The 18,304-nt window shown below is 39.5% G+C and overlaps 1 pseudogene; it reads right to left on the reverse strand.

Annotated features, from left to right (window-relative positions):
- Nucleotides 1-16,020: 16,020 nt before the first annotated feature.
- LOC137767153 (serine/threonine-protein kinase MARK2 pseudogene) lies at nt 16,021-18,090 on the reverse strand (annotated as a pseudogene).
- Nucleotides 18,091-18,304: the final 214 nt, after the last annotated feature.

Genomic DNA, 18,304 nt, shown 5'->3' on the forward strand with positions numbered 1-18,304 from the left:
CATTACTTTTACAAACTCTAATGGATTGAGTGCATAAGTCTTTTTTTTTTTATTAATTCACATCTTTATTGGAGTATAATTGCTTTACAATGGTGTGTTAGTTTCTGCTGTATAAAATGAATCAGCTATACATATACATATATCCCATTATCTCCTCCCTCTTTCGTCTCCCTCCCACCCTCCCTATCCCACCCCTCTAGGTGGTCACAAAGCACCGAGCTGATCTCCCTGTTCTATGCAGCTGCTTCCCACTAGCTATCTATTTTACATTTGGTAGTGTACATACATCCATGCCACTCTATCACTTCGTCCCAGCTTAAACTTCTCCACGCCCATGTCCTCAAGTTCATTCTCTACGTCTGTGTCTTTATTCCTGTCCTGCCCCTAAGTTCTTCAGAACTATTTTTTTTTTTTTAGATTCCATATATATGTGTTAGCATACAGTATTTGTGTTTTGCTTTCTGACTTACTTCACTCTGTATGACAGTCTCTAGGTCCATCCACCTCACTACAAATAACTCAAATTTCATTTCTGTTTATGGCTGAGTAATACTCCATTGTATATATGTGCCACAACTCCTTTATTCATTCATTTGTCGGTGAACATTTAGGTTGCTTCCATGACCTGGCTATTGTAAATAGAGCTGCAATGAACATTTTGGTACATGACTCTTTTTGAATTATGGTTTTCTCAGGGTATATGCCCAATAGTGGGATTGCTGGGTCATATGGTAGTTCTCTTTTTAGTTTTTTAAGGAACCTCCATACTGTTCTCCATAGTGGCTGTATCAATTTACATTCCCACCAATATTGCAAGAGGGTTCCCTTTTCTCCACACCCTCTCCAGCATTTATTGTTTGTACATTTTTTGATGATGGCCATTCTGACTGGTGTGAGGTGATACCCCATTGTAGTTTTGATTTGCATTTCTCTAATGATTAGTGATGTTGAGCATCCTTTCATGTGTTTGTTGGCAATCTGTATATCTTCTTTGGAGAAATGTCTATTTAGGTCTTCTGCCCATTTTTGGATTGGGTTGTTGGTTTTTTGGAGATTGTGCTGCATGAGCTGCTTGTAAATTTTGGAGATTAATCCTTTGTCAGTTGCTTTGTTTGCAAATATTTTCTCCCATTCTGAGAGTTGTCTTTTTGTCTTGTTTATGGTTTCCTTTGCTGTGCAAAAGCTTTTAAGTTCCATTAGGTCCCATTTGCTTATTTATGTTTTTATTTCCCTTTCACTAGGAGGTGGGTCAAAAAGGATCTTGCTGTGATTTATGTCATAGAGTGTTCTGCCTGTATTTTCCTCTAAGAGTTTTATAGTGTCTGACCTTACATTTGGGTCTTTAATCCATTTTGAGTTTATTTTTGTGTATGGTGTTAGGGAGTGTTCTACTTTCATTCTTTTATTTGTAGCTGTCCAGTTTGCCCAGCACCACTTATTGAAGAGGCTGTCTTTTCTCCATTGTATACTCTTGCCTCCTTCATCAAAGATAAGGTGACCACATGTGCATGGGTGTATCTCTGGGATTTCTATCCTGTTCCATTGATGTATATTTCTGTTTTTGTGCCAGCACCATACTGTCTTGATTACTGTAGCTTTGTGGTATAATGTGAAGTCTGGGAAGTTGATTCCTCCAGCTCCGTTTTTCATTCTCAAGATTGCTTTTGCTATTTGGGGTGTTTTGTGTTTCCATACAAATTGTGAAATTTTTTGTTCTAGTTCTGTGAAAAATTCCACTGGAAGTTTGATAGGGATTGCATTGAATCTGTAGATTGCTTTGGGTAGTAGAGTCATTTTCACAATGTTGATTCTTCCAATCCAAGAACATGGTATGTCTCTCCATTTGTTTGTACCATCTTTAATTTCTTTCAACAGTGTCATAGTTTTCTGCATACAGGTCATTTGTCTCCTTAGAGAGGTTTATTCCTAGATATTTTATTCTTTTTGTTGTAACGGTAAATGGGAATGTTTCCTTAATTTCTCTTTCAGATTTTTCATCACTAGTATATAGGAATGCAAGAGATTTCTGTGCATTAATTTTTTATCCTGCTACTTTACCAAATTCATTGATTAGCTCTAGTAGTTTTCTGGTAGCACCTTTAGGATTCTCTATGTATAGTATTATGTCATCTACAAACAGTGACAGTTTTACTTCTTCTTTTCTTATTTGGAATCCTTTTATTTCTTTTTCTTCTCTGATTGCTGTGGCTAAAACTTCCAAAACTATGTTGAATAATAGTGGTGAGAGTGGGCAACCTTGTCTTTTTCCTGATCTTAGTGGAAATGGTTTCAGTTTTTCACCATTGAGAACGATGTTGGTTGTGGGTTTTTCATATATGGCCTTTATTATGTTGAGTTAAGTTCCCTCTATGCCCACTTTCTGGAGGGTTTTTATCATAAATCGATGTTGAATTTTGTCAAAAGCTTTTTCTGCATCTATTGAGATGTTCATATTTTTTTTTTTTTTAATTTTTTTTTGTTTATTTATTTATTTATTTTTGGCTGTGTTGGGTCTTCGTTTCTGTGCGAGGGCTTTCTCCAGTTGCGGCAAGTGGGGGCCACTCTTCATCGCGGTGCGCGGGCCTCTCACTATCGCAGCCTCTCTTGTTGCGGAGCACAGGCTCCAGACGCTCAGGCTCAGTAATTGTGGCTCACGGGCCCAGTTGCTCTACGGCACGTGGGATCTTCCCAGACCAGGGCTCGAACCCGTGTCCCCTGCATTGGCAGGCAGATTCTCAACCACTGCGCCACCAGGGAAGCCCGTTCATATGGTTTTTATCTTTCAATTTGTTCATATGGTGTATCACATTGATTGATTTGCGTATATCGACTTTTCTTACATTACTGGGATAAACCCAACTTGAATATGGTATATGATCCTTTTAATGTGCTGTTGGATTCTGTTTGCTAGTATTTTGTTGAGGATTTTTGCATCTATGTTCATCAGTGATATTGGCCTGTAATTTTCTTTTTTTGTAACATCTTTGCCTGGTTTTGGTATCACGGTGATGGTGGCCTTGTAGAATGAGTTTGGGAGTGTTCCTCCCTCTGCTTTATTTTGGAAGAGTTTGAGAGGATATGTGTTAGCTCTTCTCTAAATGTTTGATAGAATTCCCCTGTAAGCCATCTGGTCCTGGGTTTTTCTGTGTTTGTTGGAAGATCTTTAATCACAGTTTCAATTTCAGTGTTTGTGATTGGTCTTTCATATTTTCTATTTCTTCCTGGTTTAGTCTTGGAAGGTGGTCCTTTTCTAAGAATTTGACCATTTCTTCCAGGTTGTCCATTTTATTGGCATATAGTTGCTTGTAGTAATCTCTCATGATTCTTTGCATTTCTGCTGTGTCAGCTGTTACTTCACCTTTTTCATTTCTAATTCTGTTGATTTGAGTCTTCTCCCTTTTTTTCTTGATGAGTCTGGCTAATGGTATATCAATTTTATTTATCTTCTCAAAGAACCAGCTTTTAGTTTTATTGATCTTTGATATCGTTTCCTTCATTTCTTTTTCATTTATTTCTGATCTGATCTTTATGATTTCTTTCCTTCTGCTAACTTTGGATTTTTGTGTTCTTCTTTCTCTAACTGCTTTAAGTGTAAGGTTAGGTTGTTTATTTGAGATATTTCTTGTTTATTGAGGTAGGATTCTATGGCTATAAACTTCCCTCTTAGAACTGCTTTTCTGCATCCCATAGGTTTTGGGTTGTCATGTTTTCCTTGTAATTTGTTTCTAGGCATTTTTTGATTTCTTCAGTGATCTCTTGGTTATTTAGTAGCATATTGTTTAGCCTCTATGTATTTGTATTTTTTACAGATTTTTTTCCTGTAACTGATATCTAGTCTCATAGTGTTGTGGTTGGAAAAGATACTTGATACAATTTCAATTTTCTTAAATTTACCAAGGCTTGATTTGTGACCCAAGATATGATCTATCCTGGAGAATGTTCCATGAACACTTGAAAAGAAAGTGTATTCTTTTGGTTTTGGATGGAATGTCCTATAAATATCAATTAAGTCCATCTTGTTTAATGTATCATTTAAAGGTGTGTTTCCTTATTTACTTTCATTTTGGATGATCTGTCCATTGATGAAAGTGGGGTGTTAAAGTACCCTACTATGATTGTGTTACTGTTGATTTCCCTTTTTTTGGCTGTTAGCATTTGCCTTATGTATTGAGGTGCTCCTATGTTAGGTGCATAAATATTTACAATTTTCTATTTTCTTGGATTGATCCCTTGATCATTATGTAGTATCCTTCTTTTTGTCTTGTAATAGTGTTTATTTTAAAGTCTATTTTGTCTGAGATGAGAATTGCTACCCCAGTTTTCTTTTGATTTCCATTTGCATGGAATATCTTTTTCCATTCCCTCACGTTCAGGCTGTATGTGTCCACAGGTCTGAAGTGGGTCTCTTTTAGGCAGCATATATGGGTCTTGTTTTTGTATCCATTCAGCCAGTCTACGTCTTTTGGTTGGAGCATTTAATCCATTTACATTTAAGGTCGTTATCGATATGTATGTTCCTACTACCATTTTCTTAATTGTTTTGGGTTTGTTATTGTAGGTCTTTTCCTTCTCTTGTGTTTCCTGCCTAGAGAAGTTTATTTAGCATTTGTTGTAAAGCTGGTTTGGTGGTGCTGAATACTCTTAGCTTTTGCTTGTCTTTAAAGGTTTTAATTTCTCCATCAAATCTGAATGAGGTCCTTACTGGGTAGAGTAGTCTTGATTGTAGGTTTTTCCCTTTCATCACTTTAACTACGTCCTGCCACTTCTGGCTTGCAGAAGTTCTGCTGAAAGATCAGCTGTTAACCATATGGGGATTCCCTTGTATGTTATTTGTTGCTTTTCCCTTGCTGCTTTTAATATTTTTTCTTTGTATTTAATTTTTGATAGTTTGATTAATATGTGCCTTGGAGTGTTTCTCCATCGATTTATCCTTTATGGGACTCTCTACACTTCCTGGACTTCATTGATTATTTCCTTTCCCATATTAGGGAAGTTTTCAACTATAATCTCTTCAAATATTTTCTCACTCTCTTTTTTTCTCTTCTTCTTCAGGGACCCCTATAATTCGAATGTTGGTGCATTTAATATCTCAGAGGTCTGTGAGATTGTCCTCAATTCTTTTCATTCTTTTTTCTTTATTCTGCTCTGCAGTAGTTATTTCCACTATTTTATCTTCCAGGTCAGTTATTTGTTCTTCTGCCTCAGTTATTTTGCTATTGATTCCATCTAGAGAATTTCTAATTTCATTTATTGTGTTGTTCATCATTGTTTGTTTGATCTTTAGTTTTTCTAGGTCTTTGTTAAACGTTTCTTCTATTTTCTCCATTCTATTTCCAAGAGTTTGGATCATCTTTACTATCATTACTCTTAATTCTTTTTCAGGTAGACTACCTATTTCCTCTTCATTTGTTTGGTCTGGTGGGTTTTTGTTTTGCTCCTTCATCTGCTGTGTATTTCTCTTTCTTCTCATTTGGCTTAACTTACTGTTTTTGGGGTCTCCTTTTTGCAGGCTGCAGGTTCATAGTTCCTGTTGTTTTTGGTGTCTGCCCCCAGTCAGTAAGGTTGTTTCAGTGGGTTGTGTAGGCTTCCTGGTGGATGGGACTGGTCCCTGTGTTCTGGTGTATGAGGCTGGATCTTGTCTTTCGGGTGGGCAGGACCACGTCCAGTGCTGTGTTTTGTGGCTTCTGTGACCTTATTATGATTTTAGTCAGACTCTCTGCTAATGGGTGGGGTTGTGTTCCTGTCTTGGTGGCTCTTTGGCATAGGGTGTCCAGCACTGTAGCTTGCTGATTGTTGAGTGGAGCTGGGTCTTAGCATTGAGATGGAGATCTGTGGGAAAGCTTTCACCGTTTGATATTATGTGGGGCCGGGAGGTCTCTGGTGCACCAATGTCCTGATCTCGTCTCTCCCACCTCAGAGGCTCAGGCCTGACACCTTGTCAGAGCACCAAGACCCTATCAGCCACACGGCTGAGAAGAAGAGGGAGAATCAAAAAAAAAAAGACAGAAAGAAAGAAAGAAAGAAAGAAAGAAAGAAAGAAAGAAAGAAAGAAAAGTTCTTAAAATAAAAAATAAAAAATATTATTGAAAATTAAAAATTAAAAAGTAATAAAAAAAAGAAAGAAGAGAGCAACCAAGCCAAAAAAATAAACAAATCCACAAATGAGAAGGTGCTAAAAACTGTACTAAAACAAACAAACAAACAAGCAAAAAATCAGGCAGAGAGAACCATAGGACAAATTGTAAAAGCAAAGCTATACAGACAAAATGACACAAAGAAGCATACACATACACACTCACAAAAAGAGAAAAAGGAAAAAAATATACATATAAAAAAAAGGAAGAGAGCAACCAAATCAATAAACAAATCTACCAATGATAATAACCTCTAAATACTCAACGAAGATAAACATTAAATCGGAAACAAATTAGTTGCAGAAGACAAACCCCAAGTCTACAGTTGCTCCCAAAGTCCACCTCCTCAATTTGGGGATGATTCGTTGTCTATTCAGGTATTCCACTAATGCAGGCACATCAAGTTGATTGTGGAGATTTAATCTGCGGCTCCTTAGGCTGCAGGGAGAAATTTCCCTTTCTCTTCTTTATTCGCACAGCCTCTGCTGTTCAGCTTTGGATTTGGCCCTGCCTCTGCTTGTAGGTCGCCTGAGAGCATCTTTTTCCCACCCCGACAGGACAGGGTTAAAGTACCAGCTGATTATGGGGCTCTGGCTCACTCAGGCACAGGAGAGGGATGGGTATGGAATGCAGGGCAAGCCTGAGGTGGCAGAGACCAGTGTCTCTGCAACAGCCTGAGGCATGGTGTGTGTTCTCACGGGGAAGTTGTCCCTGGATCACAGGACCTTGGCAGTGGCAGGCTGCACAGACTCCCGGGAGGGGAGGTGTGGATAGTGACCTGTGCTTGCACACAGGCTTCTTGTTGGCTGTAGCAGCAGCCTTAGTGTCTCATGCCCATCTCTGTTGTCTGCGCTGATATCTGCAGCTCGTGCCCATCTCTGGAGCTCGTTTAGGTGGTGCTCTGAATCCCCTCTCCTTGAGCACCCTGAAACAATGATCTCTTGCCTCTTATGCAGGTCCAGACTTTTTCCTGGACTCCCTCCTGGCTAGCTGTGGCACACTAGCCCCCTTCAGGCTGTCTTCACGCAGCCAACCCCGGTCCTCTCTCTGGGACCTGACCTCCAAAGCCTGAGCCCGAGCTCCCAGCCCCTACCCACCCCGGCAGGTGAGCAGACAAGCCTCTCAGGCTGGTCAGTGCTGGTCGGCACTGATCCTCTGTGCGGGAATCTCTCCACTTTGCCCTCTGCACCTCTGTTGCTGCACTCTCCTCCGTGGCTCCAAAGCTTCCCCCTGCCCATTCCTCATATCCACCAGTGAAGGGGCTTCCTAGTGTGTGGAAGCCTTTCCTCCTTCACAGCTCCCTCTCAGAGGGGCAGGTACCATCCCTATTCTTTTGTCTCTGTATTTTCTATTTTCTTTTGCCCTACCCAGGTATGTGGGGTGTTTCTTGCCTTTTGGGAAGTCTGAGGACTTCTGCCAGCGTTCAGTAGGTGTTCTGTAGGTGTTGTTCCACATGTAGATGTATTTTTGATGTATTTGTGAGGAGGAAGGTGATCTCCACGTCTTACTCCTCCACCATCTTGAAGGTTCCCCCCATAATTCTTAATATGAGTTAATAGTTAAATTTTGATTTCATGTCCTTTTTTTTAAAATTTTAATGTATTGCATTTAATTGTCCACTATTATTTATTGAACCAAAGTATAACTTTATAAAAGCTTCATCAAAATAGATTATGAAATATATCAATGTTGAATATTTTCAAAAGTTTTCAAGATTTAATTACTAAAAATAATGTTGAGATGAAAATGATTTATCACAACTCTCTTTGGTCATTTTTCATGATTTTTTAAAGAATAAATTAGAGAAGAGTTTGTTTCTGAATCAAATAGTACAAGCAATCTATGACAAATCCAGTATAAAAAAAAAACACATTTCCCTTAAGAAAGCATTTACCACTTTAAATTCTTAGCCATAGGGCTCAGGAATTCCATGTTTCCCAGTACCATGATCAATATATTATTGCTAATTATTGTAAAGTGACATGTATGAAAAATCATGTCAGATAGTTAATACAAACTTTGATTATGCAACTAGCTAACTTTTTCTCAGCCTTAGGATCTCAACTTTTATTTCTCTTCTTCCCTGAGATGTATGAACACTCAAGACAAATAATGTACATATTCCAGTTATTACTAGAGAAAGTTTAAATTTTAAAGTTACAATTCTGTATCTAATTCCAACGTGTGGGATTCTGTTTTCCCACATCTCCAAGCAAGTCTCTGACACCAGCACTACATCCTGCAATTCAACTCAATTTTCATACTATGTACAGAGGGATAGCATCAGATTTCACAGTCTAAGGACTCGGTTCCACAAGACTGCCCTCCACTTCAGATACCAATCATAAGTCTAGGCTGCCCTACCTGCACTTCTGACCATCTGGCTATAAACCAGAATTTCTTACAGCCCCCTTCTTGGGTTTGATTAATTTGTTAGAGCAGCTCACAGAACTCAGAAAACCAGTTTACTCACTAGATTACTAGTTTATTACAAAGGGTGTTAAAGAATAATGACTCAATAGCCAGGTGAAGATATTTATAGATCAAGGTATAAGGAAAGGGTGCAGAACTTCTCCGAGGGCCTCTCTCCCTGTACTTCCATGTGTCCACCAACACTGAAGTTCTCAGAAGCCTGCCATTTGGGGTTTATTACATAGCCACAGTTGATTAAATCATGGGCCACTGGTGACTGAACTCAACTCCAGCCCCTCTCCCCTCCCAAAAGGTGGGGGTGGGAGGAGGGTGGAACTTAAAGTTCCAACTCTCTAAGCACATGGTTGGCTCCACTGGCAACCTGCCTCCATCCTTAGGTGCTTTGCAAAATCATCTCAATAAATTAACAAAAGACACCTTTATTGCTCTTTTCACAGGACATCCAAGGGCTTTAGAAGCTTTGTGCCTGAACTAAGGATGAAGAACAAATATATATATCCTATTATAAATCGTAATACTACATTAGCCAAGAATGTCTTTATGACACATTGTTACATGGCTTTTTTTCAGTAATGTGCTGTGCTTCTTCATGAGTTTTGCCACTGGAAAGGTAGCTATGGAGGAACCATGCCCAGATCAGATACAGGTGGAGATGCAAAAATAATAGAATGTTATTAATCAGAGTGGAAAACACTAGTTGGGCTAAAACATTAGGTGTTTAATTTTCTAAAGTGTATAAAGGGTATATGTCTTTCCCTAAATTTCTGTCTGCATACATCTCGTAATATAAAGTTCTTCTTGCATGGCTCACTACAGTTTTGTTCATGATAATGCCAGGCACTGGATAAAATCCACTGGTGCTGACACAAAGTGCTCAGTGTCGGAATATAGATAAAAGCTAGGGCAGATTGTCTCTTCTACATATTCTAAACCCCTTGTAAGTAGTCATTCTCTAGCACATTTTATCAGTTATTGTCTCAGTGGAGAGCAGATGACAGAGTCAAATTAGATACTTAAAGAGTGTCTAATAAAAAGCCTGTTAGCAGAGGTGTAATGGAGTTTAAGGGAAACTAAGGAGAAATGGTGCAATATCCCAGGGCTCATGACAGCAAAGACCTACTAACAACATTTCCTAAACCTGAGGAGGTTTCCTTTTCTCAGTAATATGAATTAATAATTCTGAAACTAATTTCTATGTATTCTAGAATTGGACAAATACATAAATATATACTAAGGATAGCGGCAACCAGATTTCTGAGGGTTGGAGAAGGGAATTATATGGAAATGAGAAGACCAGAATTCTATGGTATTGGATTAAATTTGGAGTTATCAATATAGACTGATAGACCTTCCATAAGTCTGCATGCTGAGAGACCTAGAAGCAGCACTAAAACAGCAATGAGCATACCTTGAACATTGAACAACTAGGAGGAACTAGACCTCCATGGAGAAATGGCTGATTCCAGGCCTGAGGCACTAAAAGTACAAGAAGAGTTTTGAATGTTGTGTTGAGCCTCAAAGTAAGAAAATACTCAAAGAATGGTGGGACATGTCAAGAGGACATGAAGGCTCGAGGGCTTGAAGGACACTCAACAGCCAAGATTCTGACAATCTGACTTGAAAATAAATATGATAGTAGCAGATTATAACCCCACTGGAAAAAATAAAATGTTTGAGTCCATACTGACAAATAAATGGGAAAGAAGGAAAAGGAAGAAATGACTACCATAAACTGAAGAAAGCCACACAGCAGGAACTGTGGCCTTTGGCACAGAGATGCAGTTCACCAGTGGTTACCCAGAAGGGAGAACGCTGGAAGGCAAAGAATTGTCTATCAACCCTCTCTTCCACCCCTCTCTAGTCTCCTGTGGGTATCTCCCATTGATGGATCCTTACCAGAAGCTAGAGGTCATGGCAGCACATTGATGCAATCTATGCAGGTCAGATTCCTGGAAAATAGAAAACAGGATGACAAGATGGTTTGTGGACCTGCAGGAGCAAAAAGAAATGATCCAGCAAACTCTTTTTGACATGGTTGCCACGGAGGTTTTTCCAAAATAGACATTTAGTCATTTTTGTTTTCTTTTATTAAACAATTATTGCCAAAAAGACAGAACTTCATGAAAGTCAAAACTCTTCACAACTTGGTCCCAACCTTTTTTAGCTTTTCTCCACCATTGTCTTGCTCTATCTCACAAACCAAAATCCAATCTTATCAGACTATGTGATGTTTTTGAAGCCACTCACTCGTAGCACTGTGGCTTTACCTACCTTTGTTTTCCCTTGTTTGGAGCACTCTTTTCTCACTTATTTAACACAAAATTTTCTACAAATTCTGAAAGGTCTGCATCAAATATAACCTCATTTCTTTCTTCCCAACCACCATTAGGCAAGTGAAGTTTTACTCCACTTTTATTAGGCAGAGGTAACTGATGAGAGATTTGTGCTTCAATAATACTTACTCCAAATCAATTATCAACACATACCATGTAATATATCTTTTAATCTCTTTCCCAGGTGAACTGAGATCTTTGTATTTTGGCCATGTTCCTGATATAGAATTCAGGCACTCTATAAATAGTTGTTGAGATGAATATATGATGACTCAAATTATATAGAAATCTGATTTTCACTCTATGCTTCATGAAACCCTACATTCAGTTACAATGTTTGAAGAGTCAATTCCTCAGATCACTACCTTCATCGCCACAAAGCTAATCAACCAAACCACCAGATCTTATGTTTATTTAATATGTAATTTTTTTTGAACAAAAAATTCCACTGCTAAAACATATTGAAAAAGTACTAAGACATCACAGAACATTTTAAGAATATTTTGCATTTATATAACTGACATTGAAAATTACAGATACATTTGGCCCTTGTATCCACAGTTGGTTGAATCTGTGGATATGGAACCCACAGATATGGAGGATGGATACCCAAGTATGATTTTATATATATATATATATATACATACATACACACACACATACACATATATATATATTTATATTATTTTCTATATAATGAATAATATATATAAAATGACTGGGTTTTTATGTCCCCCTTTTGTAAATAAAGAAATGAAGAAGCAAAAAAGTTAAAGAACTTGCTCAAGGTCATATATCTTGCAATGAGGCAGGACAGAATGTTCATGATGGATAGGATTTTCTTTAAAGGAGTTTATGAAAACAAAGGAGGAAATGCCAGGAAAGAGACAGGTTCTCTTAATAATGGCTATAATTCCCTGTGCTGTACAATATATTCTTTCTGTTCTATACATAGTAGTTTATATCTCTTAATTCCATACCCTTACCTTGCCCCCCCGCCCATCCTTCTCCCAACTGATATCCACTCATTTTGAGGCAGGAGATAGATGGGCTCCAAGCTAGGCATTTACAACTGGCCTCCTGTTCACACTTCCTGGGGTGAGAAGATGGGCTCCAGGCCAGACGTTCATTACCAGTCCCGTTTACATTTCCTGAAGCAAGAGACAAGCGGGCTCCAGGATTACATATTTATGACTGGACACTTGTCTATATTTTGAGATCTGCACCTCGATATAAAAACCAGCAACAGAAATAGGGTAAATAAACAGATATTGGACATTTTTATAGCAGGGACAGAGTGGGACTAAACCCTGTTAAAAGATCAAGAGGTCATACATTTCCCATCCTTGGGACAAGGGAAACATTGCATATGTGCAGAAAGGCTCCTTGGCGGTCAAAAGGAGGGGGCACCACCCCATAACATGTGATGCTAAGGCCGTCCCATAGGCCTCTGGGCTGTAATCCATCTTGGAAAAAAGTTGCGCATGCATGTTGGGGAGGGTCCTAAGGCAGGTCAGGTGTGGAAAAAGAAACCAGATAATTGGCCAAAGGTAAGCAAAGACCCAGAAGAACTGCCCTGTATAAGTGACTTAACGGCCTCTTTACTGCACGCCTCCTCATTAGGGAGGACGCCCACACCCTTTCTCTCCGGGTGTGCATCTCTGCCTTGCCTCTATCTTAACTAAACAAACTGTTTCTCTGTGTGCTTTCCCACTTGTTGTTGTGCTATGTCTCTGATAATAAACTTTGTACCTGTTTTTACAGTTTTGCCTCCGTGAGAAATGCATTTTTCACTGGGGACGAGAGCCAGGGGGTGTGGTGGCCAGGATTCCTGGTTTTCATCCAGGCTACCCAGGTTCAAGTCCTGCACAGGGAATCAAGATCTTGCTTCACGCCACCACTCACAGCTGCTTCTCTGAGATCAGTTTGTTTTCTATATCTGTGAGTCTGTTTCTGTTTTGCTATATACATTCTATTGTTTTATTTTTTAGATTCCACATATAAGTGATAACATACAGTATTTGTCTCTCTCTGTCTGACTTATATAATCATTATTTTGTAATAACATTAAATGGAGTATAATCTATAAAAATACTGAATTACTATGTTGAACACCCAAAGCTAATATAATGCTGTAAATCAACTATACTTAAAAAAAAAATTTACACAGGAAAAAAAAAAAAGAGAGAGACAGTCTCTCCTGGCAAAGGTCTTGGGAAAAAGCCAAACCTCCTGAATTTAAAATTGGAATGTCTACATCAAACCCCCTCTTCACACTAGAGAAGCATCAGCAAAAATTGCCAATTCTGCCTGTGAAAAGGGAGGACAATCTTCTCTTGACATGGCTTCTTTCCTTCTTTCAGGTTGAGTAAATGATCCTTTTCTGTACAAGGAATGTCATCATGTTAGCCTAAGGAGATTAATGCAAGTCCTAAATGAGAGTGATATGATTCTTCCTCATTGACCAGGTCTGGTTGGGGAAATGAATTGCTGCCAATTTTTTGCACAAAAGAAATTGTTGCTCTTACTAGAATTACTCAATTGAATCAGAGATTTGCTCTCATTAACTCCTCAGTGATTGCTACTATAAGAAGTGTTTGATTTTTGACACCTTTTGTTGTAGGAAACAAAATCTCAAGCTGGTTCCAAGAAGAAGGAATTTAATTACAAATACCCACATGAAAGATGTGACTCTCTTGGACATTTAAGAACAGAAACATTGCAGGAGGAATTTGAACACCTGTAACCGGTAGGAGCGTCTAGACATGGGGTAGCTCTACAGGCACCTCAGTAGCAGAAGGAGTCACAGGGTTTCTGTTGAAGTAACTGGCCATGAACAAGAACACAGTTATACTTTGCATGTCTGTTTCTTTCCAGTCTGCTAATCACTCACATGTTTTTAATATTTCTTAAATTAAATTCTCTAGACCTGCTGGTTTAGAGTTGTGCTCCTTAAAATTTAATATGAATATGGATCATCTGGGAACCTTGGTAAAATGCAGATTGATTTGGGAGGTCTTGGATAGAGGCTGAGATTTTGCATTTCTAATTAATTACCTGGTGATGCCAAAGATGCTTGTTCACAGATCATGGTTTGGGTGCAAGGTAGAGAATCTTACCAAGTCAGGCAATAAGTGTGCTAGACCAGTTTAAGGGCTTGACTGCCCTTAGGTCATGTGCCTATGATTTGTCCAATCACTTGGGACCAGGGTTTGGGGATAATTTCCTCATTGTATCAAATATACAGGGACTGCGACAGGGGAAGTTCACCAAGGAAGGGACTGGGATTAGGCTGACACTCTAAATTATGCCTCCGATAAGCAGTTACTTTCCACTGAGTATTGATTTTAGTTCAGTAACTTTATCTACGGGTGAATATCATCATAGAAGATCAAAAGAGAGTCAGACACTCAGAGCCTCCCTACTCACCATATTACCTCTTGCTTTAACTTTAAGATATGAAGAAGTGACCTCATTTTCCCATAGCCTACTTATAGCGGGGAGAATTGTACTCACTAGGAATTTCGCTAAAAACGTATCTCTCTTAAAAGCAACAACCTTGGGAATTAGCATGTATTATCAAAAGCTGTGGTCTCATAGATTTTTTTCTGCATGTTGTGGAAAAATCTAGAAACTGGGATTTTTAATGCAAATTCTCTATCCTGAAAATGGAGTGATCATCCTAGAATACACCCTTCATCTAATCACTGTCATTGATGATTCACCTCCAGAATAAAGACCAAGGTCGTCTGCTCTTTGGGGTTCTTCAGAATCTGATCTCAATTTATCTTTCTGTGTCATCTCCTACCACTTTGCCACATGTCATACCCTGTGTCATCCCTATGTCATAACCAATTATTACCTACCTCAGAGAACATCTGAGACTCTGTGATTTTACTGCAGCTCTTTTTACCTAAAATGTGGTTCCTTGTATATTTGCAATTCATATCTCTGCTCATCTTCTGATCATTCCACTCACAATTAGTTATATTATTTTCTTTGTTCCAACAGCCATCAGTAGGTACCCTAAAATAGCACTTAGTACAGTATATTTGTTTATGCATGTCTACTATGAAAATTATTTTAAATATTGTATCTTCATAGATGAGCAATATTTTATTGAATGAATGAAGAGAATGAAGGAATCAGCTGGTCTTCAGAAGGAGAGTTGGAGATGCAGTGGTTAGGGGCATCTGGGGAGGTGAAAATGGGGAGAAAAACAAGCAAATAACAAGGTAAGCCATAGACAAGACACACACTACACACCCAGTGAATGGACTCATACAGGTATTTCTGCCATTTGCTTCTCGCTTGACTCTATGCTGGGACTGTTCGTTTTCAGCAAGTTAGAATGATTTTTAAATCCTAAACTCACAGCTGCTATAATATTTACTTCTCCTAAATGAAACCACTCTTTTCATAATTCAGGATTCTGGTGCTACAGCAGCCGCTGAATTGAAAGTCAACACCAAAAGGTGACCCATGGAAATGGCAGGGAAAGTAAATCAAATATCAAATAAAGCCAATTCCTTCACTCTCCCCAGCTGATTACTGTTCTTTAGAAGATAAAATATTTAATCCATCCTAGAGCTATGGAATCCAGGGGCTCTTATTACTGAACAGCTTTATTGCAACAGGTTAGATGTGTTCATCTTAGCACTTTATAACTTTGCCTGGAAAACATTTATACTCATGAGGTCATTTGGCTAAGCTTTATTGGCTTATATTTATCCCAGAGAAAAGAAATTTATTTTTCTTTGCAAAAGTTGCTCAGTGCTTTCCTGTTTTCTCATGCCATCCTTGATTTTAAGTGATTACAGTTTTAACCATCTGATCCAGAGATTTTATATCTTATGCTTCCCTTTTGCTCCAGAGGGCATGATGTGAATGCATTTACTATGTAACATGTAGTCTATTATTATAAAGAATGGTTTACTTTAGTCAGCTCAAAGAAATGCTAAAAGACATTATGAGTTAATAGCAGGAAGAGAGAGAGAGAGAGAGAGAGAAAGAGAGAGAGAGAGAGAGATGTGTGTTGTGTTTCCATTTGGATGGTTTGTCTTTATTTCAGTAGACCAATCTCCTCTCCCCTGCAAAAATAGAAGAAAAGACAGATAAAGTCACGGGAAGAGGAGAAGTGCCAGAGGGGGAAATACACTAGTCCACACTGGGGGCAGAGCAGCTATAGCCAGCCTACTTCTCCTCTTATCTCTCCGGTGGGTCATGGCAGCCTTTTCAAGCTTAAACTCCACGGTGATGTTAGAGGCAACGTTTCTAAAGGCCATGGAAGTGCTTGATATCCACTTAAGTCAAACATATTGAGAGACCTCAGTGGCACTTTGCACACCACCATCTTCCACTGCATGTAGTCCTTTTGGCCCTGGGAACTATGCATGTACAGAAGCAAGTATTGGGCTGGCCAAAAAGTTCGTTCGGGTTTGGCCATAAGATGGTGCAAAAACCCGAACGAACTTTTTGGCCAACCCAATATTTTGTGTTTGTTTAGCTCACACTGGCAGCTGTTTGCATCCAGGACCTTGCACATCTCCCAGTAGACTCCATGTGCTTGTGATCTTCATACTCCATGTAAAGTAGAGTGGGCACCACTTAGCCTCTCGAAATTCTTTTATCATTGCTTCCGCTGCCCACCAGGTGAAGTGTGAGAGTCTCCACTAGTTCTTCTGGCTCTGACTGTCGCCAGAGGGAGAGGCTGGGGTCTTCCCACAGGGCAAATTCTGCTGGTTGTGTATATGTCAGAGCTGTTCAGCTTGGGAGGAATTTCCTGTCTGGGGCTCCACCATTGTGGGAAGCCACAGGTACATGCTGACGGGGCTGTGCCGAGGCACCTCGCCATTGCTGTCTGTGAGGCAGCACCCAGAGGCTTGGTTGGGCTGCACCAAGGCTATCATGGGTTTCTAGTGCAGGCGGGGCAAAGGCTGGGTCAATCGCAGCAGAAGCAGAAGCCGGTGGAGGCCCCAGAACTTAGCCTGGTCAGGCTCTTTTCTTTCTGGTGGAAGCTGGCCTTCTCCAAAAATGGGGAATTTCTGTTTTGATTTCTGCTGGTGGAGAGGTCACACTTTGTGTAGGGAACAGGAGTTATTTTCTTCTTTTCCAAGACAATCAGAGAGGTGGCAGGCAAGTTGACTGTGCTGCTAGCATTTTGTTCTGGTTCCTGGCCATCTGAAGGCTGCTGATTTTCTGCACTGCTACTCTGAGTATTCTGAGAATTAGAGATGGAAATGGCAGAACCAGCATTATTGCTGACACCCCATTGGTTGGGGTTGGCAGAGACTATTCTGTACCTTGTGAGATGGGAAAGGATTGCTGCTGTTGGTCAGATTAGACAAAGGCTGGGGCCTCAGGGAGATAGTATAGCCCTCCAATTCTGTGCTCTTGTGTCCCAGGAGCAGATGGGTGGCCATCACTCGAACTTCTGGCCCATCAGTGAGTACTTGATCTCTTCTTGTGTGAAACCTATTGACACCATCAACTCTGGGGGTCTTTGTAGTCAGAGAGTAGTTCCACATAAGGCTTTAGTTCATCTTTATGACCCAAATTTATCCACGAATCTTTCATAATTTGATCAAAAGTGCCTCTCTTGCTGGGAGTGCTTCTCTTGTTGGAACTGAGAATGAGAAATTTCTTGAGCAGGTTTTCACACTCCATGGACAAGTAGAAGGGAATATGGTATATTTCACTCAGTAACTTCTCTCATGGCTCCTTGAGATCAGAAGGCAGGGATCAGATGACCCTTGCATATAGGATGACTCTCAGCCTCCACACCTTCCACATGGGTCTATCTTAAATTTTTCCCTGGAGTAGTTCTGGGGCAGCAAAATTACTGCCACAGAAGTTATGTAGCTGGTTGCCAAAGGTGAATTTATTGCTGAAGCCAGAGTCTACAATCTTGATGTTCATGTCAGCATCCGAGAGCAGGTTTTCTGCCTTTCAGTCTCTATAAACAACCCACTTCTGTTGGCAGCACTGCACAACAGATACTTTCTGGTGGAATTTTCTTCAAGCCTCTTTTCCTTTCATGTGCCATGAGCTACTAGGCAATCAAACACATCTCTTCCACTAGCATATTCCATGATGAGGTAGAGTGTTTTCTCAGTCTTGAGGTTAAATAGCTTTTCCTCTCTTGGTGAAAATAAACCCTTAATTTTCTGAAGTTTAATACTGAGATTCATACTCACTGTCAATTCACTCTCAGAAATACATAACTTGAAGTTATATAAAAACAGAGCCTAGAAATTTCAATATTTATCTTGAGGTGACAGGTTTATAATCCACTTAAGAAAGTGCTTAATTTCCCTCTAGTTAATTGTATCCAATAGTTTTTAGGGGATTTGCGAGGTACACAAACAATTACCACTGGTGGTAGTGTAAACTGGTGTAAATATC

The sequence above is a fragment of the Eschrichtius robustus genome, chromosome 7 (genome assembly GCF_028021215.1).
Source record: "Eschrichtius robustus isolate mEscRob2 chromosome 7, mEscRob2.pri, whole genome shotgun sequence".
NCBI lineage: Eukaryota > Metazoa > Chordata > Mammalia > Artiodactyla > Eschrichtiidae > Eschrichtius > Eschrichtius robustus.